This window comes from Oryctolagus cuniculus, chromosome 6, assembly GCF_051225735.1.
Source record: "Oryctolagus cuniculus isolate XC-2025 breed Fujian yellow rabbit chromosome 6, ASM5122573v1, whole genome shotgun sequence".
In the NCBI taxonomy this organism is placed as follows: Eukaryota; Metazoa; Chordata; class Mammalia; order Lagomorpha; family Leporidae; genus Oryctolagus; species Oryctolagus cuniculus.
In genome coordinates, this window is record NC_142872.1 from 83,854,411 (window position 1) to 83,878,094 (window position 23,684).

Genomic DNA, 23,684 nt, shown 5'->3' on the forward strand with positions numbered 1-23,684 from the left:
AATGTATTTACATGACAGCAGAGCGGGGTTGTTAGGAGACCTGGACTGCAAATAACTTTACCACTGCTCCCATGTAATTCAGAGTGAGTCATCCTGCCCCACTTAAGGAAAGAGCACCTCTAGTTGATAGTACTTGGAAAGGATGACACAGAGAAGGGAGTGCATAGTACAATTCATTTTGTTCGAGAACAAAAAAATGGGAAGCATTCCATCCACAGCATACTGATTTCATATTGCTTAATATGACTTTAATGCTAGAGGACTCACCGTATTTCCTGGTTTGATCTATCTCATGGTCTGAGCTAGAGCTATGGTAGTTTCCTGGTCTGCCCACATCATCAGCCTCCATGTGTGCACCCCGTGCTGTGAGTGTTCTCATTCTGCCTAGGTTTTTGCTTGGACTATTCCATTTGCCTGAGTTCCCATCTCTCCTTTGTGGTAACATGCACATCTTGACTTCTAACCTGGCCACCTTTGTGTGTGTGTGTGTTTTTTTTAATTAATTTGTTTATTTGAAAAGAAGAGTAACAGAGGGAGAGACAGAGGAAGTGAGATCGATCTACCATACCCTAGTTCACTCCCCCCATGGCTCAAACAGCTAGGGTTGATCAGAAGCCAGGCCCCCAGAACTCCATCAGGGCCTAAATATTTGAGCCATCATCTTCCCCTACTTTCCCAGGCGTAGTAGCAAGGAGCTGGATGGGGAAGTGGAGCAGCCAGGACTGGAACCAACACTCTTCTATTGGTTGCTGGCGCTGCAGGTGGCAGCTTACCTTGCTGTGCAACAACGCTACCCGCCCCCCACTCTTGCGCACCTTCTTAAACACACTTTCGGGTATGGCAGCCCCTGCCATCAATCAACTAAAAGGGCATTGGTCAGTTTCTCAGGGGAGCAACATCAGAACCACAAAAAGTTTGAGAAGTGAGGAGCACAGTCACACTTGTGCTTTATGAAAGTCTGTCATGATATTCACATGTGTAATGCAATAGTTACTACAAAAAGAACTACTGAGTGAAGTAGGTATTCAAGACAAAAAATTATTTAAAGGGAGATTAAATTTCTTTTTTTATTTTTTAAAGGTCAAGCTTTTGATTCTTTTTTTTTCTTTTTTTTATTTAGTAAATATAAATTTCCAGAGTACAGTTTATGGATTACATTGGCTCCCCCCCCATAATTTCCCTCCCACTTGCACCCCTCCCATCTCCCGCTCCCTCTCCCATTCCATTCACATCAAGATTCATTTTCAATTATCTTTATATACAGAAGATCGATTCAGTATATATTAAGTAAAGATTTCATCAGTTTGCACCCACACAGAAACACAAAGTGTAAAATACTGTTTCAGTACTAGTTATAGCATTACTTCACATTGGACAACACATTAAGGACAGATCCCACATGAGAAGTAAGTACACAGTGACTCCTGTTGTTGACTTAACAATTTGACACTCTTGTTTATGGCGTCAGTAATCTCCCTAGGCTCTAGTCATGAGTTGCCAAGGCTGTGGAAGCCTCTTGAGTTCACTGACTTCGATCTTATTCCGACAGGGTCACAGTCAAAGTGGAAGTTCTCTCCTCCTTCAGAGAAAGGGACCTCCTTCTTTGATGGCCTGTTCTTTCTGCTGGGATCTCACTCGCAAAGACCTTTCATTTAGGTCCTCTTTTTTTTCTTTTTTTTTTCCCCCGGAATGTCTTGGCTTTCCATGCCTAAAATACTCTCATGGGCTCTTCTGCCAGATGCGAGTGCCATAAGGGCTGATTCTGAGGCCAGAGTGCTATTTAGGACATCTGTCATTCTATGAGTCTGCTGTGTATCCCGCTTCCCATGTTGGATTGTTCTCTCCCTTTTTTATTCTCTCAGTTAGTATTAGCAGACACTAGTCTTGTTTGTGTGATCCCTTTGACTCTTAGACCTATCAGTGTGATCAATTGTGAACAGAAATTGATCACTTGGACTAGTGAGATGGCATTGGTACATGCCACCTTGATGGGATTGTATTGGAATCCCCTGACACGTTTCTAACTCCACCATTTGGGGCAAGTCCGACTGAGCATGTCCCAAATTGTACATCTCCTCCCTCTCTTAATCTCACTCTTATATTTAACAGGGATCACTTTTGAGTTAAAATTTAAACACCTAAGAATAATTGTGTGTTAATTACAGAGTTCAACCAATAGTACTAGAACAAAAAAAATACTAAAAGGGAAAAGTATGACATTGCACATCAACAGTCAGGACAAGGGCTGATGCAAATCAAAACCACAATGAGGTTTCACCTCACCCCGGTTAGAATGGCTCACATTCAGAAATCTACCAACAATAGATGCTGGAGAGGATGTGGGGAAAAAGGGACACTAACCCACTGTTGGTGGGAATGCAAACTGGTTAAGCCACTATGGAAGTCAGTCTGGAGATTCCTCAGAAACCTGAATATAACCATACCATACAACCCAGTCATACCACTCCTTGGAATTTACCCAAAGGAAATTAAATTGGCAAACAAAAAAGCTGTCTGCACATTAATATTTATTGCAGCTCAATTCACAATAGCTAAGACCTGGAACCAACCCAAATGCCCATCAACAGTAGACTGGATAAAGAAATTATGGGACATATACTCTATAGAATACTATACAGCAGTCAAAAACAACGAAACCCTGTCATTTGCAACAAGATGGAGGAATTTGGAAAACATCATGCTGAGTGAATTAAGCCAGTCCCAAAGGGACAAATATCATATGTTCTCCCTGATCAGTGACAACTAACTGAACACCAAAAGGAAACCTGTTGAAGTGAAATGGACACTATGAGAAACAGTGACTTGATCAGCCCTTGTCCTGACTTACTAAATTAGTTGCAGTTTGTAAGGAGACACGTGGAAGGTTATGCAGTTGACTCAATTAATGCAATATTTAGAGAGTGGCATGTACAAGTTGTCGCTCCCCGTCTTCATGGAGGAACGACACAGGACCCTGTGCTGTTCTTTTGTCTGCTCGGCCCTCCCCAGGTTTGCTGCTGGTTCTTCCCGGGTTGGCTACCGACCCTTCCACCTCCGTGGAAGAGCGGTTCCCCCTAGCCACTTTCCCCACTTCCGCGGGGGAGCGGCACACCACCGGCCGGCTCTCTCGGGGGCTGCTCAGATGTTCCTTCAGATAGATGTTCCTGGTGCATGTTGTCTCTCTCCTCCTTTATAGTCCTCTTCCACCAATCCCAACTCTGCTACCCACACGCCGAGTACGCTGCTCTCCTCCAATCAGGAGCAGGTCCTACAGTTTATTGGTTGAACTGGAGGCAGCTGTGTAGAAGCTGTTTCCTCCTCTCCCAGCGCCATATTGTGGGAGAGCAGATGCATAGAATAAGTCTTAATTCCAGTAACTTAGTCTAGTCCGAGTTGCTCCCAGTTGCTCCCCACACAAGTGTACAAGGGTACTTCAAAAACTTCATGGAAAATAGAATTAAAAGATTGCTTTATTCTAGTGCAAAAAATTTAAAGTCTGTGTAGTTTACTTACTTATCTGGTACTCTATAGAATGCGTGTGAATGGAAAGAAGGATTCGTGAGACCTTCTTGGCCTTTGAAATCCAGTTCTGTCACAGGCCCCTGATCGTTCCACTCTTCCCAGGCTCCCACTCTTTGTCTAGTGCCTTTCTTTGATGCTCCCACAGTGCTTCCTTCGTAAACCTAGCACACACGAATCACCACTCAGTGTACTTCTCCGGATGCCTTGCCCAGCCAGAGCACAGTCTTGGATCAGCTAGAACCATCTTGTTCTCTGACTCACTTGTCATTGTTTTGAGCTGTGCTTACTCAGTATGTGTTTGTTGATGGAACTAAGGCTAAGAAGGGAATATCTGAACTCTCATCCAGCTCCTTAACCTTGGCTGCTGTGCACACTAATATTTCCTGTTTTGATTTTTTTTTCCACAATGGTAGTCTTTTAAGGGGTACTTGTCAACCTAAGAACTAAATTGATAAGTTGTTTCATAGTAACATAATATGGAATCGTGGTAGAAGGACATATTGTAGTCCACCTGTTCATCTCCAAGACTTGCAGGAAAGCCTTCACAACTTGATGTGCAGCAGATTTTAGGGAAGTCTTAATAAAAAGGATTACAGAGCACTCAAGAACATGCCATATCTCAGGGCCAAGTTGCAGATCATCTGTTGAAATCACAAATAGCAATGAAATGTCATGCGCTGCCTAATGTAATGACTGTGCAATGATGAACCTCATATAAGACTATGGTGATCCCATAAGATTATAATGAGGCTGAAAAATTGCACAGTGGTGTCATAGCCACCATAATGTCAAAGCAAAATGCATTGCCCATGTGTGTATGATGCTGGTATAAGCAAACCTCCTGTACTGCCAGTTCACATAAAAATACTGTGTCTACAATGCAGTCCGGTATATAATACCTGATCATAAATAAATATTACTGGCTTTTGTATTTATATTTTGTCATTATTTTAAAGTATACACCTTCCACTTATAAAAAGAAAAGTTGACTCTAAAATGATATGCTGTTTTCTGCCAGCAGCAGCCTCGTGCATTTCATATTTGTTCACTGGGTCTTGTGACTGTATCCAGAGACCACATGGAGTGGTTGACTTACACCTGTGAGGTTTGAATGAGTTCCCATTATGACGTTCCCGCAGTGCTGAAATCAGCTTAACTACTAGTTTCTCATGATACATCCTGTCATTCAGCAAAATGTGTCTCTTTACTTACCAGTCATTTGCTAGCCTGACTCTTTGCACCTGAGGATGGAAGAAAAGACTAGTGTTTAGAGTAGGACTGGATTAAAAGACAGTGATTATATATTTTTGGTAACATATGAAATTCAACATAAATATTAAAAGTTCATCTGCAATAATGTGTTATATGACAGCATGACTATCTTTGAAATAATTACTCCTCACAGTTTTTCTATTAATATTCTTTATTTATGTGTGATATTTTCAAAACATCATAGTTGATTGCCTTTCATATTATCATTAAGTATTTGAAGTTGTTTTTATATGTAAATACAACCAATTAGAATAAATTACATTGTTTCAAATAATATTCCAGAAAATTTATCAGATGACATGGCTCAGTGATTTCTTTAATGATGGAAAAATGCTTTATTAATGGAGACAACCAGAAGTCCATCTTCTCCAAGAAATACAGGTTGGGTTTAAATGAGTCATTTGCAACAGCTACATGTTAAGTGGTGGATTTCTATACTTGCAGTTCTTTAAAGAAAAAGTGTCTGTCAACCCTATTGCCTTTAAAAGGAGATACGAGCTTCCTGCAGTGGGTACCCATCAACTGTGCAGCCTAGGAGATGGACCCAACAAGTGGAACCAGGTGCTTTGATATTGCCGTGTATCTAAAGAGAAGGTGGTGTATCAAAGACTTTTGCTGTTTTCCTAAAATTGTTTTGACCTCCAGGTTATCTAAGTTTGGAGAACACATTCTGGAGTTGTGTACACCGCATTGCCTCCAGCTGTGGTATCACCTAACAGCGTGGTGATTTTGGCAAGCAGGCTAGTTAACTTCTGTGAACTTCAGTTGTGTGGATTAGATGAGAAGATGGGATATAAAGCATGTAGTGTATGCTGTCGCTTTGTTGGCCGATTTTATTTCATTTAAAAGGATAATTCAATTATTTGTAACATATTTTCATTTTTCCTTTATTCAAATGCCTTTTACCACTCAGAATGCATTTTGCAAAATTTGAGAATTTGGTTGTTGCCCCAGAATAAATAAATACCAAATGTACTGTTTTAGCCTATGGAGTTAGAAGCAGTGTGTAGTGGATTTGAATTCTGTCCAGTCATTACTTTTTTGCTTTACATGGTTCCAATCTACATGAATTTGTTACCAGTTGTCAATTTTGGTGTTTGAAATTGTAGTGATCATTTCCCTATGTATTTATTATGGACAATGTGAGAGTTTTAAAATTTTGACAGATTTTTTTTTAAGCCACAGAAAAATCATTTTTTGCCATGATGGTTAAGAACATTTTGCTGTTTCAGCTTATATGGTTATGTTTATTACGGTCATAACCTTGCGAAAAACAAGGACAATCTGTAGTGAAAAACAGTCAAACCCTGTTGTCATTTGGATGTTGTATTACTGAAAAGTCAGTTCATAGCCCTGTTTAATATTATCAGTGTTTCCAAGTAATTCCCCAACCTTTTATGGGAGTAATTACATGGTAATGATGTCCTTGTGCTTAGAGAATGTCTTTGACCTTCAAATATTTGTTATGTTTAATTTTCAGAAAGTCCAGAAATTAAATAGAGACCCGTATTTCTGTGGTGCTTTCCAGTGAAATACTTTTTGCAATAACAGTTGTATTCTCTTCATTTTAACGAAGGCCTTACTATTGTGCACCAGAGGCAAAGAGCCAAATGGCTGCTTTATATATAGCAAGTTCTAGTGACAGTCCAGTCCCTTGGTGGTTGAGAAAGGCAGTCTTGTTTGCTAGTTTAAATCAACAAGATGTGGAGTTCATTGTGTATTTTGTACTCTGCATGTGGAATGTTTTGAATTTTGAAAGTCCAAAATAATTAAAACTTGTTGTGTTGCATTCAACCTTCTAGTACATACCTATCATTTAAAACCTCTAAATTGGTTGGTTTTGAAGAGAGTTAGTATAATGAATAATATTAAAAGCCTCTGGATTGTTTTGAATGCATCAGCTCCTGTGCTATGGTCTGTGTCAGAGAAAGGAACCTTGATTACAGTGTTTGCAGGCTGTTCCCAGTGCCCACAGCGTGCCCACAGTAGATACTGCGTCATTATCCCATGCTCAGAGGGGCTCATACCAACAGCATACCTGGTTACATGCAGTAATGAGAAGCCTTGTTTGGGGAGTGTTTGTGCTTTTTTTTTTTTTTTTTTTTTTTTTTTGACAGGCAGAGTGGACAGTGAGAGAGAGAGAGACAGAGAAAAAGGTCTTCCTTTTGCCATTGGTTCACCCTCCAATGGCCGCCGCGGCCGGCACGCTGTGGCCAGTGCACCGCACTGATCCAATGGCAGGAACCAGGTACTTATCCTGGTCTCCCATGGGGTGCAGGGCCAAGCACTTGGGCCATCCTCCACTGCACTCCCGGGCCACAGCAGAGAGCTGGCCTGGAAGAGGGGCAACCGGGACAGAATCCGGCGCCCCGACCGGGACTAGAACCCGGTGTGCCGGCGCCGCAAGGCGGAGGATTAGCCTAGTGAGCCAGGGCGCCGGCCTGTTTGTGCTTTTAAAGATTGTTTTAATCATGTTCAGGGAGTGGAACTGACTTAAACATAGCTCAGAGTAAATTTGCAAGTGGGAAGTTGGACTTTCTGCCCTGCCTTTTCCAACTTTTAACAAAAGTAACTTCATAAGCCATCACGTTGTTCTTTTAGAAATTAGCCCATTTGGATTTATCTGTAGTTTTTCATGTGATTCATTTTTATCATATTCCTCAACTTTACCCTCAAAAGCACTCAAAGTCCTTACTGCATCAACTGCTTGTCTGAGTTGGGGGTAATGATTGATGTTAGGAATGACTGAGCAACACAAAGATGCCAGTGATAGTAAGGAGAAGAGGTGGAAAGGTCGACTTTGAAGGTCATTGGAAGATTCTCAGACTCTGGTTGACTTTCCTGCCATCCATGCACAAGGGCAGTTTCAGGAAGAGGAAGGATCAGAGCTGAAGCAGTAGCGACGTGAGACATTCAGAACTCTTGCTGGAGCACAGAAGGGCAGCCTGGTGTCACTTCCTGGCAGGCTTTCACTTCAGGCTTGACCTAGAAAACACACAGAGCCTCTCCTTTGGCACGAGTCCCATGTGAGACCTTCTGGCCTATGCAGGAATGTGCCAGGACAGTGAGTGGCATGGAATCGCTGTTGCTCCTGTCTCAGCGTCCTCCAGTAGCCCCCTTGGGCTTGCTGGCCTGGTCCCTTAAAGCCCAAAGCTCCGGAGCACAGCCAACTCCCTGGCAGCCCTTCAGGTATCCCCCGCTCTCCCTGACTCCATCCAACAGTCGCTCAGGCCACTCCCTCCTTCTGCCTTCCATGCTTGTCCCTCTCCCAGTTCACCATTTGGTGAACTGCAGTTCAGATATCGGAAAATTCTTCCCATCCTTCCCTCCAAACTTCCTGACTTCTTCTCTGGGTCCCAGTACTAACTTGGTCTTAAGAACCATGGTGCCTCCTGGGTACACTGTACACAAACCACATGACACAACTCATCCCAGCCAATGAGCCTGTTTGATGCTATAACAGGCTCTCATAGGGGAGGAAATAGAGTCTCCTTGCTGAATTTCCTTGTAGCTGGTAAGTAGTGGAATCTGGCTTGAGATGTGTTTCCTCTGTACCTCTTTGTAGGGCATCACACAGTGCATTGTTACTGTCTGCCTGCTTCATCTTTATCATCCTCACTGGACAGTGACCTCCTCTGACTCTTGCCTGTCTGTTGCTTCTATCTCCACCCCTAACACCCGGCCCTACGTCTGGCCCAGAGTCCCTGTGCCATAACTACGTATTTAATTGAAGACCAAAAGAGGGAGTGAAAGGAATTTTTGAATCAATTACCAAGTAAATACAGAAGAAAAACAAAAGCAGCAAGGAAGATGAGAATCCACTTTTACAAAATTAACATCGTATTTGCAGGAATAACTTTTTGCTGTACATATTTGCCCATGGTGTGAATCTGCATATAGAAATCTTAAAGATCCCCAGGGTGTAATTTACTTAGTGGTCTTGGTGGGGAAAAAAAAGACACCATGGCCATTTCTGTTAATGGCACCAAAAAGTGAAGATTTTATCTTCTACAGTACTGATTTTGCCACAAGCTCTTTTCTGAATCCTGGCCAAGGTAGTGTGCGAGGGCATTGTGGGGAGGAGGCCTTGGCTTGCTGGTGTCTGGGGTGGCTTGTTTGCCACCGCCATTGTGTGCTCCCCTGCCTCAGTTGAAGAGGGACAGGCAGGGAAATGAGGTCAGGAGGCCCGGAGAGTGGCAAGGTGCCCAGAATACTGACCAGGAATCCAAAGGACCAGCAGGCATTCCCAGTGACATCAGGGATGCAGAAGGTTGTGTCATTGCCAGAGCCATTAGCTGGCCTTGATTGCTGACCCTTAGACTGAATTACACCCTGCTGCCTTGGCATCATTAACCTGCCTTTTTGTGCAGCTAATTTATTATGGAAATGAGTAAGGCCTAGAGAAGACAGTTTACTCTACTTCCTCAACTGACTTACTTGGAGGCTGTCGTGGACGGGTCAGACAGGGCCAAATGGGAAACTTGGGACATCAAACACCCTGTGCTGTATAGGATGATACTTCTCTTCCATCACTAGGGAACAACACAGAGGTCAGAATTCCCCAGCGAATTGAGATACAGAACCGTGCAAAGACCTGAAGCTGCCGTCCAAAAGAAGTAAGCTGAAATTTGGAGTTAGTGGAGTTAAACCTGCTCTTGAGGACTCCAAGTTTCTCTGTGAGCTGTTTGGAATTATTTATTCCAGAAACCTTCTAAGGCAGATGACAATGTTATCATACTCATTTGATTGAGCCCGGGGAAGGTGCTTTTTGTGTAATATGCTACAAACCAGAAAGTGCTACTAAATACCAGGATTAGAAAAAGGAGAAAGAAATCTGTGTTTATACAGAGAAGAATTTGCTTATGACATTATTATGCATTTTAATTTCTAGAGGATGAAAAGGAAAGAAACTGGTTAATATTAAAATTTAAAGTCTTTCTTCCGAGAATCAAAAGACTGATTAGAATGACTCAGAAGTTATGTGTTAGAATCCTCGTTGAACAAATAAAGCAAATGTTGCACTGATTTATAGATTGTGACAATTGAATTCAGACTTAAAGCATTCTTCTTCTTATAATTTCTTTTTTATTGTAAGTTGACAGTTGACTATACATTTATAAGGTCTACAGCAATGTTATGAGTTATGCATGCGATGTGGAATAATTAAATCAAGCTAGCTAACATATCCATCACCTCAAGTACTTAGCATTTTTTTGTGGTGGGAACATTTGAAATTCTTAACAATTGTATTTATTTGTTTATTTTAAAGATTTATTTGTTTTTTTAAAGAGTGACAGAGAAACAGAGGCAGAGACAGATCTTCCATTCACTGGTTCAGTCCCCAAATGGCCAAAACAGCCAGGCCAAAGCCAGGAACCTAGAATTCTAATAAGTTCTGCCATTGCAGGGGGCAAGGGACCAAGTAGCTGGCCTTATTGTACTGGTTTCCCAGGCACATCAGCAGGGACCTGTATCAGAAGCAGAGTTGCCAGGATTCAGGCCAGCACTCCTAAGTGGGGTGCAGACATCAAAAGCAGCAGATCCACTTGTGCCACAATGCCAGTCCTTTGACTTCTAAGCAATTTAAAAATGTGCCATATTCTATTATTAATTATATTCACTATACTGTGTAATAGAACTAAAAAAAATTCTATTTTCCAATTGAAATTTAGAGCCCTTCACTAAGAATTCATCTTATTCTGGAAAAATATTTCAAAACTTGATTTAGGCATGTTATGGGGCAAGTGTTTCACCCACCCCCCTTTTTTAGATCAAAAAAGTTCAGATCATCAGGGGTGGAAAATTAGATTGAAACAATTCACTTTTATTTTCTTTTTTTGAGAAAATTTGTTTCTCATTCTGTCACTTATTTGATTGCATAATGTTAACCTCGTTATAGCAATTCATAAATTTTATGCATAGTATAAGTGAATGAATATTTATTAAAATAATTTTTTTGTGTTTTTATTTAGTTGAAAGGCAGACCTGAATATATATATATATATATAGAGAGAGAGAGAGAGAGAGAGAGAGAGAAATCTTCCATCTGCTAATTCATTCCCAAATGTCCACAACAGCTGGGGCTTGCCTCCCAGTGTATGCATTAGCAGGGAACTGGATTGGAAGAGGACATGGAACTTTAACTCAGGCCCTCTGTTACTGGATACTGGCAGCCTAAGCAGACTTGACTTGCTATGCCACAATGCCTGCCCTCGTAGAAGCAATCTTCTAAAGATTTACATTCATTTTTTACCAGCCTCAAACCTCATCTATGTACGCACTTAAAAATGATTCTAGATGCAGGCTTTTGGTACAGCTTTGACCTTGGGGTGCCCGAGTCCTATACTGGAGTATCTGGGTTCAAGTCCTGGCTCCATTCCCAATTCCAGCTTTCTGCTAATGTGCACCTTATGTACCCGGGGAGGCTGCAGGTGATGAATCAAGTAGGTAGATTCCTGCTGCCCACGTGGGAAACTCAGACTGGTATTGTGGCTCCTTACAGTCATCTAGGGAGTGAGCCAGCAGATGAGATCCCTGTGTGTGTGTCTTTCAGACAAATTAAATAAATAAATAAGTAAAAATTAAAAGCATGAATCTGCTAAGAAAATAACTATCTACACATGATAGCTCAAAACTATGCTCTTCACTTCTAAAATTGTACATAATACCTTATTATTGTCTTATATTTAATGTGAATTTAAAAATGTAATAGTCTGCCTTTTTAACTCAGTAGATAAGAAGTAGGAATTGTGCAGCAGATGAGAAATAGGAATAATTGTGATGGGCTGGGGGACTTCTGGGCATGAGAATAATGACAATAGTTGACAGCCGGGCTCCATGTAGCACACAGGAAAACTAAAAAAGTAGATGTCTACAGATGGTGTTTATGTGTATTGTGGTAATTAACACAATGGTCCTGAACTATCCGTCCATAGATCTGCAGGCTTACTTGTAAGTTTCCCTCAGAAGTGCTGAATTAAACAAACTGAGGGAAATGATGTAAGCTTCTCTTTTCTTGATGCCTGCAAGTGTGCCCAAGCCCCTCACTTTCTGACAGTAGAACGTAACTGAGGATTAGTTCTGTGCTCACTCACCCACTGATTTAGTACCCACCTTGATCCTGGCCTTGTGCTGACACTTTCCATGTCCTGTTTTACTGACACCAGTAAAGTAAATTTAACCAACTGTGGATATTCTGTTAGGATTGGTTACATCTCCAGCAAAAGGCCATTGCTAAAAATATAATCTTGTTTGGTTTGTTTTTAGTACAATTTAAAATTATAACAATGTAGAGCTTTTTTTTTTTTTTTTTGGATAGGCAGAGTGGACAGTGAGAGAGAGAGACAAAGAGAAAGGTCTTCCTTTGCCACTGGTTCACCCTCCAATGGCCACCGCGGCCGGCACGCTGCAGCCGGCGCACCATGCTGATCCGAAGGCAGGAGCCAGGTGCTTCTCCTAGTCTCCCGTGGGGTGCAGGGCCCAAGCACTTGGGCCATCCTCCACTGCACTCCCTGGCCACAGCAGAGAGCTGGCCTGGAAGAGGGGCAACCGGGACAGAATCCAGCGCCCCGACCAGGACTAGAACCCGGTGTGCCAGCGCCTCAAGGCGGAGGATTAGCCTAGTGAGCCGCGGCGCTGGCCAACAATGTAGAGCTTTAAAATTAGTATCTTCACATCAACAGTTTTCCGAGTAATTTTTACAAGTGAGGCCCAAGTCATTTTTGTTTGAAAAAATGGGAATATCACCTTGGATAAAGTGGGACTCCCAAGGCCTGAGTCATTGCTGTCTGAACTTGAGCATTTGTATGTAGGGTTAGTAACAGCCCTTGCTCACTTTGCAGCTAAACTTTACCTGGGAGGTGTTTTGACTTACAGGAAAGTTTTGAGGGCTCACTAGATCTAGCCCTTGGGTCTCCTGATGGGTTTGTGCACTACCCCCCACCCCCCCATTGGCGCACAGCTCTGGCCTGACCCATCCTGTTCCAGATGAGTGCTGGCTCTCATTAAACCCGGGAGTCGATGCCAGCAATGTGTTCTGAACACGTTCCCGAAGGAAATATTATTGGACTTTATGATGTTAAAGTATCTTTTGAAGTTTTCTGCAAAGTAAATGTCTTAGTCCATTAAGGCTGCTGTAACAAAATGCTTAAACAGCAGAAATTCATTTCTCACAGCTTGGGAGGCTGGGCAGTTCTAGATGTCGATGGCTGCAGATCTGGTGTTTGGGAAGAGCCTACATTCTGCTCATAGATGGGTGTCTTTTTGCTGTGTCTTCACGTGGTAGGAGGGATGAACTATGTTCTCTTCAATCTTTAAAAAAAATGATTTGTTTATTTGAAAGACAGAGAAAGAGAAGGAGAGACAGAGAGAGGGATCTTCCATCTGCTGGTTCACTCCCCATATGGCTGCAACCTGAAGCCAGGAGCCAAGAGCCAGGGGCTTCTTCCTGGTCTCCTATGAGGATGCAGGGGCCCAAGTACTTACGCCTTCTGCTGCTGCTTTCCCAGGCACATTGGCAGGGAGCTGCATGGGAGGTGGAGCAGCTGGATCTTGAACTGGTGCCTGTATGGGATGCCAGTGCCCTACTCCACAGTGCCAGCTCCTCTTCAACCTTGTGTAAGGGCATGAACCCTATTCTTGAAGGTAGAGCCGAAGACCCTTTACCCATCACCTCTGAATATGATTGCATTGGTGACTAGGTTTCAATGGAAGAATCATAGGGATCGACATTCAGACCAGAGAGTAAGCAACAAATCTTGGGGAGGGATTCATTCGTGAAGAAGTGTTTCCTGGCCATAGATCTTTAAGGGTTTTTTATTTGACAGGTAGAGTTATAGACAGTGAGAGAGAGAGACTGAGAGAAAGGTCTTCCTTCTGTTGGTTCACTTCCCAAATGGCTGCTACAGCCGGCGCTGCGCTGATCCAAGGCCAGGAACCAGGTGCTTCTTCCTGGTCTCCCATGCAGGTGCAGGAGCCCAAACACTTGGGCCATTCTCCACTGCACTCCCGGGCCACAGCGGAGAGCTGGACTGGAAGAAGAGTAACCAGGACTAGAACCCGGCGCCCATGTGGGATGCCAGCGCTGCAGGCAGAGGATTAACCAAGTTAGCCACGGCGCCGGCCCTGAAGGCCACTTCATAGGCTTTAAATATGTGTAATTGATTTAGATTCATGTCTTAGCTAAAGCTTCATAAAGCAAAGAAAGAAGATAAATGTCAGAGGAGCCAAAGTGACTTCCCACTGTTCCATCATTGTTGGAAGTCTCCTGCTCATTCATGGTCCTTAGTTCCTTTATTTTGGTATCCTGCTTTTTAAAGAAATGACAGCTGCTCAGCCATTAATGTCGTCTGCACACTTAATAAGTTTACTCTAACTTGACCTCTGGGTCTTTAATGAGCATGCCCCGTCCCTTAAGAGGAGAAAGACTCACCAATAACTCAAGGGCTAATATTTGTTCAGGGAGACAATATTTTCCAAGCTTATTGCTATGATGTGAGACCGAATCAAAAGTCCTGCTCAAGTCTGTCTGTGATCTGTCCCCTGTTCACAGGAAAGGACTGAATTTGTCTGAGAAAATTACTCCTAGAAGCTATACTTGCTGCTCCTCGAAAGTTAATGTATTGGATAATTAACTCGCTCTGGTAATGATACAAGAACAAATTACACATTCCCACGAATTCTCTGGATTTGTATGTAGTCGTTTATAACACTCAAACAGATGATCGGCATTCGGAAGTGTCCCCAGTCCTTGTGGCCCCGTTGTCACAGCCACGCTCACATTGGCTTCAGTAGCTGTGTGGTTTTTTTGTTTGTTTTTATTTGACAGGTAGAGTTATAGACAATGAGAGAGAGAGAGACTGAGAGAAAGGTCTTCCTTCCATTGGTTCACTCCTCAAATGGCCACTATGGTCAGCGCTGTGCTGAGCCAAAGCCAGGAGCCAGGTGCTTCTTCCTGGTCTCCCACGCGGGTACAGGGCTCAAGCACTTGGGCCATCCTCCACTGCTCTCCCGGGCCACAGCAGAGAGCTGGACTGGAAGAGGAGCAACTGGAACTAGAACCAGGCGCCCATATAGGATGCTGGCGCCCCAGGCGGAGGATTAGCCAAGTGAGCCATGGCGCCGGCCCCCCGCTGTGTGTTTTTGATAATGCTACTGGCCTGAGACCTCCCAAGTTGAGTCCTGTTCTCCATGGACATAGCCACAGGCATAGCACGCAGGGGTCATGTTGCTGGCTCCCCATCCTCTTTCTCCTGTGCCAGCCACACATGTGCCTCCAGGCCTCTGCACTGCTCTTTCTCCCAGCACCTCTCTGATTACTCCTTTACGTCCTTCAGAACTTGGCTCAGCTGTCCCCTTTTCCCTGCCTGGCTTAAACAGCAGAGTCTGAAAACAGGAGGTAATCTATGCAATAACATATCTATGTAGTATTTAAATGTGCCAACCCTAAAATTGAGACCAGATAATATTTCTTAATACTTTTCCTAGGTCTGTAACACATCGGTGGAATAAATTAGTCTATTTTGAAAGTCTTGGGAGTCCCCTGCCTCCTCGACACTGACATTTGGATGTGTGTGATAGTAAACCCAGGATTTATAAGCGAATCAATTTTTAGCTTCTTAAGAAGAGATAAGAAAAAGGCAAGTCAATTACGTGATCTGTCCTTGTCCAGCGTGTCTACGTTGCACGCTCAGCACCCCTCATTCCAGAGTCTGGAGGAGAGAGAAGATTGTTGCGCACCAGGAGTAGGTTGTTAACTCAAAACCATTTTAATCTTCTCCTTAATGCAATTTACATAGCACTCGGGAGTTGCCTGCAGTATTCTAAGCCTACTTTCTCCCTGAAGACCTAATGAAAACCAAGTGGGAGGGCCAGAGAGTGCATCTCCCAGGATCTCGTGGGCTGGCTCAACACGAAGAGCTCTTTCAGGGCTGGTTTAGTTTGCAGCATTTTTGTGCAGTTTTGTCCAGAGTCTCTTAAGTAACGGAGGCAGGGGGTGTGGGGTCAGCTGTAGAAAAGCCAATTAGGGAATCGTAAGTGAAGTAGCTGCTGTGAGTCTGAAACGCAGAAGGCCAGCTGAGTGACCTGAGAAGGTTGGTGGGATTCCACGTGCTGCTTTCATGGTGGCAGCTGGACACAGGTACGGGAGCAAAGAGGGACACACACACACACACACACACACACACCCCAGGAAAGGAGACCCATGAAGAGGAGAGAAATCTTCATAAGGGAAAGTGGCAATGCTGTGGTTTTCAGATGCAAGCAGAGACACAGAACAACTGATCAGAGCAGGGGAGGCCTGAATCTCTCCGCATCTCCATTTCTCCTGGGCCTGCTGGTGATCCTGGGAAGCACTGCACGTAGAGCCAGCTTGCTGTGTGCACCTTGTAGCACCACCTCTCTCTGGCTGAGGGATAGCAAGTGTTTTCCTGGGCAGAATGTTGAGCACCTTTGTTGCACTGCATTCTCTTCATTTGTATAGTGAAGGGAAATCATAACCCCTACCTCATCAAGTCATTGTAGGAATTAATGTGTTAATATTTGCAAAGCACCTTAGAATAGTTCTGGCACAGAGTAAGCACTGGCTGGGTGGTTATTTCTATAATATTACTGTTATGTAAAATGTACCTAATGAATATGTATATTAATAAACAAAGTCTATCTTTCTAGCCAGAAGGCATTTTTGCAATTTCTTCCTCACCTAACCTGCATTAAACTTAATAGAGTATAAACTTAAATTCTCTATTAACTTCTTACGGAAAACTGAAAAGATTAAATACATTTTTTATGTATTTAAAATTTATGTAGGAGCTGGTGTTTTGGTACAGTTGGTTAAGCTGCTGCTTGTGACGCCAGTATCTCATATCAGAGCACTAGTTTTAGTCCTGGCTGCTCCACTTTGGAGCCATCTTCCTGCTATTGCACATGGGAAGAGAGTGGAGGATGGCTCAAGTACTTGGGTCCCTGCCACCCATGTGGGAGACCAGGATGGAGTTCCTGGCTCCTGGCTCTGGCCTAGAACAGACCTAGGCTGCTGTGGGCATTTGGGGAGTGAAATAGCAGATGGATGATCTCTCTCTCTTTCTCTCTCTCTGTCTCTCTCTGTCTCACACACACACACATACACACACACACACACACACACTACCCCCCATCTGCCTTTCAGATAAATAACTAGATTTTTAAAAATTTTGTATAAAAATCGAGAATAGCATTTTAAAATTTTATATTCAAAGTATCTATAAATGATTGCCCTATCTCTTGGCTTCCAAAAACGTATCAGAAAGAGTCTGGAGTAATCTTTGAATGTGACAAAGATAGATCCTGTGTGCACAAATGCCTTGAGTTTAAAGTTTTAAAAATGTTTACCCAGTTGTCATTAATCTCTTGATTGATAATAATGTCGTTTCCATAATCGCAAGGGACTTGATTCAGGCCATTTCTTGTCTCTTGCCTCCTCTCTCCCCAGAGAGAGTGCATTTGGTGAATGCATTCTGTCCTGGAGTTGCTGAGCCCTGCTCATCAGCCCTGCAGATTGATTTAGCCCAGAAGCCAGCATCTGTCAAGTCTGAGAGCCAGAGAGCTCTGCAGACACACTGGCCAGGAGAGCGGAGCCAGGCACAGTCAGGCACGCAGATTTCAAACCCCCTTTCTATCTGAAAGTGTCATCTTGTGTGCAGCATCAGGGAGACCGAATGCCAGGTGGGGGTGCTTAGCAGAGGTTAGGGGTGGGAAGTTGCTCTGGGCTGGCTTCAGTAGGACGCTTGGATGCTGGTAGTTAATTCTCAGCACAGGCTTGTTGTGCTTCCAGGTTGCCTGAAGTAGGGGAAATTTACTGCACACACTCAGATTTTCAATTGCGGAGTAGTAAGGCACTGTCACAGGTGGGAATGTCTTCCAGGCCGTGTAAGGGTTAAAAACTCCCAATTTCGCCTGTGCTGTGGAAGCATGGTTTTTGCAAAATACCCCCTTTTTTATGGATGCAACTTCAGATGTTAGTTTGCTGCAGTTGGGGGCAGGGGTGGGACTATTTCCCTTCACTGCCTTCCAACAAATAGCAATAATCATAATGATAAATTTAAAAAACCACTCGACCATATTTGTGCTTCTAGCCTTACAGTCTCATTTTCGATTCTCATTTCAACATCGCCTGCAGACACAATTCTTAGATATTAGTTTAAACATTCATAATTAATATTATTCATGGCTTTTCTGAACAGCTGGGATATTGGGATCCCTCTGAAGTCAGAAAACAAACACTCTGGTGAGTGCCTGTGCACCTGCCCACCATCTCCACATAGATCCAGCGCAGGCAACATCGCTGCAGAAAGTATGTGCACTGTCTTTTTCTAGTCTTTTAACTTGTTTTCTTTTCATGTCAGTTTGAGGAGTGTCTAAGTTCACTTTCGGCTGCTATAACAAAAGACAGTAATGAAGAGGCCACGGAAATGTATTGCTCTTGGTTCTGGAGGATCTAATTGAGTCTAACAAGGCACCCAGAGATTCAGTGTCTGGTGACGACTCTGCTCCACGCATGTATCTTCTAGCTGTGTCCTCACATGGCAGGAGGGGGCAAACACGCTCCTGCAAAGCCTGCTTTATGGAGTCACTAATCCCATTCATGATTGCTCTGCCTTCATGGCCTCCTGAGTCACCTCCGAAAGGCACCACCTTTTAATACCATTGTGTTGAATTTTGGGGCAGCACCAACATTCAGACTATAGCAGGAGGAATCATGGCATGGAAGGTTCTCATTGTGGCAGAAGATCTAACACTCCAAATCACTTGATTCTCATTGGAAAGAATTTCTGAAGTTGGTTTAAATATACTCCTGTCCTTTTCTTTGGCTCCTTGAGGTATTACTGCAACTGCCATAGAATGTGCCAGAGGCCCCTGCAGGCTGCAGTTGTTTTTCGTGACCTGTCCGCAGATGTCCTGCAGATTGGCTCTGTGGGAAGACAGTAGTTGATGGCTGGCGTTGCTCTGGTCCTTTCAGACTTTTGCTTTGTACATTTGGTCTCATTTCTTTTAAAAGCAGAGAGAGAGAGGGAGGGAGAGAAACAGATGTTCCAACAGCTGGTTTACCTCCCAAATGGCTGCAATATCTAAGCCATGTTGAAACTAAGAGTCAGGAATTCTATCTGGGTCTTTCATGTGGGTGGCAGGGACATGAGTACTTGAGCCATCATCTGATGCTTCCCAGGTATGTTAGCAGGGAGCTGGATTGGAAGAAGAGTACTCAGGACTTAAACCAGCACCCTCATATGGGATGGGATATTATCAAATGGTGACTTAACCAACTACGCCACAGTGCCCACCCAGAATGGTCTCATTTTAAGTCCTCAACAGTCTGGTGTGGTTGGAAATGAGTGTCATCGTTGTACTATCAAGAAATCCAAGATTGAGGGTGGAGAAAATAACCTCCTTCAGGGACATCCATCTGGTATACAGCAGGGCAGAGGGTTAAGCCAAGGTCTGTATGACTTACAGATTCAGGCTTTCAATCAGCATTTTCCCGTGATGGAGAACTAAGTTCTGCCATCCCAGAAGTGTGTCCCTTATTCCGTGGGTAAGGAAACCTTCTGCAGGAGTATGCAATTTCTTCCTAGAGTGAATGGTGAGGAGAGGCACGTGACCAGAGCATATTTAAAAAAGATTGGCAAGCTATGTTTGCCCATAAGCATTATTTTAAAGATTTTATTTAGTTATTGAGAGGCAGAGTCACAGACAGAGAGAGGGGGAGACAGAGAGAAAGGTCCTCCGTCCACTGGTTCACTCCCCAAATGGTCTCAATGGCCAGAACTGAGCAGATCTGAAGCCAGGAGCCAGGAGCTTCTTCTGGGTCTCTCATGTGGGTGGAAGGGGCCCAAGCATTTGGGCCATCTTCTACTGCTTTCACAGGCCATAATCAGGGAGCTGGATCAGAATAGGAGCAGCTGGTACAGGAGCTGGCACTCATATGGGATGCTGGCACTGTAGACAGAGGCTTAGTCTATAATGCCACAGTGCCGGTCCCCCCATAAACATTTTATCATCACTTCAGATACCCTGCACTGAACACGCTTGCCACCCTCTTGAGATGGTTTTAGGAACTCTCTTCATGTCTCACTTTTTCATATTTCTGATCCAGCTTTTCTCATGTGAATTGTCCCCTAGACTTTGTGATAGTGAAGGATCCCGCAGGACATAGGAATAAGAGAATAACTTCATGGATACCCATTTTCTAAGAGTAATGCCAGGCGTGGCATCTCCCAAGTGTCTCTGGCATTTTAACAGGTGACCAGCTTTGCATCTCATTTATCTTAGTGTTGGAAGATGAGCTTACAGAGGGGTCGACTCCATCCCTGAAGTGGGGGGCCCCTCCACAGCAGACGGAGATCAATAGTGCTTGCAAGTTCAGTGGGTGGGACCTCCAACCCATGTTGTTGAGATTTTGATTTATTACCCAAGAGCTGTATTAGAAAGCATTTCATAGTTTAAGTGCATGCTTTAGGAAATTCCCAAGATGACTGAGGTCCAGGAGAACAAGTGCTTGAATCAGAATCTGCCGGGACCCAGACCTTGGCAAGACCACACCTGTGTGAATTGGGGTTTTGCGCCGACGAGAAGCACCGATGTCAGTGATGCAGTGTGGACCTGATGAGCAGGCAGGGCAGGCGCAGACCAAAGAGACGCATTCTCCTGTCTGCTTATCCTTTGCTCATTCCATCATTTGAAGACGATGGAGATACCAGGGTGAGTAACACAGATGTGATGAAGTCCTGGGCGCAGCCAGCTTAAGTTCTAGTGCAGAAGATGGGCAGTGAACCGAGATTTCAGTTGGTGGCAAGTTCACGCAGAAAAGTCAGCACCATCATAGGACGGGAGTGATGAGAATCCAGGTACAGTGTGGCTGTCTGAGGAAGTTCTCTCAGGGCAGGGGCTGAGATGAGACAAACCAGAGGCTCATTGATCCCCTTAGACCTGTCCACATGCACGCTCAGTGGTTGCATCTTAAATCGCCTCACTGATAGAACAGCAGCACAGTGCCTTTGATCTGTTCTCATGTGGGGCTGAGCAATCTGGCAGAGTTCATCAAAGTAAGGAAAAGCATTTGGATCTTAATACTCCTTTCCCAGATTGCAAACATTCATCTGAGAATGCTTCCTTTTTAGAGTTCTGAATCTAAGGAATGTACTCTGTATTGTATGCAGAAGCTGGAGTTAAGGTTTAACTTTTTTTTTTTTTTTTTTTTTGGTTTGTTGCTCCCCTTGCATTTCCTTAGGGAATATGCCAGAGAGCAAAAATTACATAAAGCTTATAGTGTTTATAATTAGTTTGCTATTTAAGTTCATTTTTATTGTGACTCAGGAACATAGCTACACATTCTGTGTAGTTAGTGTACTACAGCTGTATCTCCCTTCTTGTAGAAAATCCCCTTTTTCATGGAGAATAGCCATGTTTCTTGCCTGTATTTTCTAGTAGCTGAAGAGCAATAGACTATTTCCCCCCGCCCCCCAAGTGTCCCAGCCTTTCTGCCCTAAGCCCCTGAGTGATGTTCATTTGCTCATATGTGTATGCACATCCTGCAGCTCTGTTCCCAGAGTCCTGGGCCAGCTCCCTCCTCTGCCCCCTGCACTGCTCACCAGCTGCCTTGCCCTGACTTCCCATCAGCAGAGGGCTAGCACTGCATTTTGCTGTTGTGCCTGGGGATTCCTGCATCTCCTGATTTGCTCTTCTTTGTCCTGGGTTCACCCTCCCATCTCCCTGAAGCTGGTCCTCTGGAAGCCTCCAGAGCAAAGTAGACTTGGGAGGTCTAAGTTTAAGTCCCTGCACTTCTGCAAGTCTCTTCATTCTGTCCTTGTGCTTGAAGAAGCATAGGGTGAGTGTTAAACTCCGGTTAATCGTTTCCCCTAATAAAAATAAACATTTCCCTTAGTTTTTTGTAACCCATGAGTCGTACTTTGGAAATTTATATTCATTAAATAAAAGCTGGTCTTAGTTACAGCACTGTTGTGATTCTGGAATGTGCTCTGTTTTTTTCAATTTAGCAATTTCTAAACCTTGATGTTCTGACATTGCACAGTGATCACCTTACTGTGGATTTTTGTTTGTTTATTCTTTGGACTAAGGCTGTGGCCCTGGTACACAAGTCCTTCCACCTGACTTTTTAAGTCTGATTTCCTAAATGATTTCTGTCCCTACCATTCTTTGTTCTCATCACCTAGGATGTTTCTTAATTGGCCATCGGACCTGCTGGGTGGATTTCTTCATTTTTATCATCTTTTCTGTCTGCTAATTTTTGTCATTTTACTCTATTTTCCAGGGCACGTCCTTGATTTTCTTTTAACCCTCCTATTGAAATCTTCTTTATTTCAATGATGTATTTAATTTCCAGAGCTTCTTTTTGCCTTTTCATGTTTTGTTTTTAAATAGCAGTGGATTTTCAGTTTAGGGCTGCGGTAAGTTCACTCATTTCTCTAGACTGTCTCCAGGGTCCTTTGAAGTTCTCCTTTCAATATCTCATTTTCCTGCAGGTCTGTCTCTTTCTGGTTATTTGCATCTCTGGCTTTCATATGAGAGGCTTGGCTGCCCATTAACACTTAAAAGGGAGTGCCTCACAATCCCATCAGGATCTCAGTGTGTGAAGGTGGGAGTTGTTGGACTGCACCAACTTTCTCCACATTGGATCTCCTGACTTCAGCAGATGTCACCTGAAAAACATCTCTTCCCGGGCCTGATCAGTTTCTTCAGAGGGAGAACAACTCCTTCCTAGCAGGTGTCCTGTGTCCTGCTCCTGTCCTGGTGAGAGCTCAGCCAAGGAGGCAGCTGAGGTCCCCACTGCTCTGCAGATGCCCTTACCTTGATCTTCCTGCTTCCAGGAGCTCCTGCCGCATAGAACCCAGGTGCTAGCAGAAGTGTCATGGGGAGCTGGGCTGTTTACCATGTTGGGAGGGTCTTAGGGGCCCACTGTTGCTGGACTGGAGGTTTGTTTCCAACCCCAGACTCTGGACTGTCCCTGCTCCCAGGTTCTGTGTCTGTAGGGGGTGGTGCCAGGCAAGAGCAGTGGCTCTTCACTCAGTCCCTCCCCAGACGCTCAGACAGGGACATCCACCGTCCTTCAAGCTGCGTTACACCTGGGCCATCTGCTTGTCCCTCTTATGCTCTTTCTGCAAATTTCTTCTTTTCATTTTAACAGAGTTTTGGGATTGAGAATAAACAAACAAAAGAAGGCAGGCTGGGGCCCGTGCTGTGGCGCAGTGGGTTAAAGCCCTGGCCTGAAGCGCCGGCTTCCCATATGGGCACCGATTCTAGTCCTGGCTGCTCCTCTTCTGATCCAGCTCTCTACTGTGGCCTGGGAAAGCAGTGGAGGATGGCTCAAGTCCTTGGGCCCCTGCACCCACATGGGAAACTGGAAAGAAGCTCCTGGCTCCTGGCTTCGGATCCTTTGAAGCCATCTGGAGAGTAAACCAGCAGATGGAAGACCTCTCTCTGTCTCAACCTTTCTCTGTAACTCTTTCAAATAAAATAATATAAATCTTAAAAAAAAAAAAAAAAAAAAGAAGGCAGGCTACTATTTTGAACCAGAAGTAACATTTGGGTGTTTTTTTTTTTAAATCACTTTCTTTACATATATTTCACATTATTCAAAAGATAGTGATAAAGCTTATGAACTAATTTTCTACTTACAGCCTGGAAGCCGATGCTGTGATACAGCAGGTTAAGCTGCCACTTGCAATACCAGCAACCCATACTGGAGTGCTACTCCAAGTCAGTGGCTCTCTGCTTCTGATGCAGCTCCCTGCTGATGTGCCTAGAAAGGCAGCAGATAATAGCCCAAGTACTTGAGTTCCTGCCACCCACCTGGGAGAGCAGGATGAGTTCCTGGCTGCTGACTCCCAAATGGCCCAGCC

The 23,684-nt window shown here is 43.9% G+C and overlaps 1 protein-coding gene across 5 annotated transcripts in view; it reads left to right on the top strand.

The window, feature by feature from the left end:
- FAM110B (family with sequence similarity 110 member B) overlaps positions 1-23,684 on the top strand; it is a 174,847-nt gene that overhangs the window by 120,318 nt on the left and 30,845 nt on the right. Inside the window, exon 1 of one of the 5 annotated variants that reach the window (XM_089335277.1) lies at positions 15,907-15,931. The exons of the other annotated variants lie outside the window; for them this stretch is intronic. The gene's annotated coding sequence lies outside the window, so the exon portion shown is untranslated. Of the gene's footprint in view, positions 1-15,906; positions 15,932-23,684 lie in introns of those variants that run through there. 5 annotated transcript variants of the gene reach the window in all.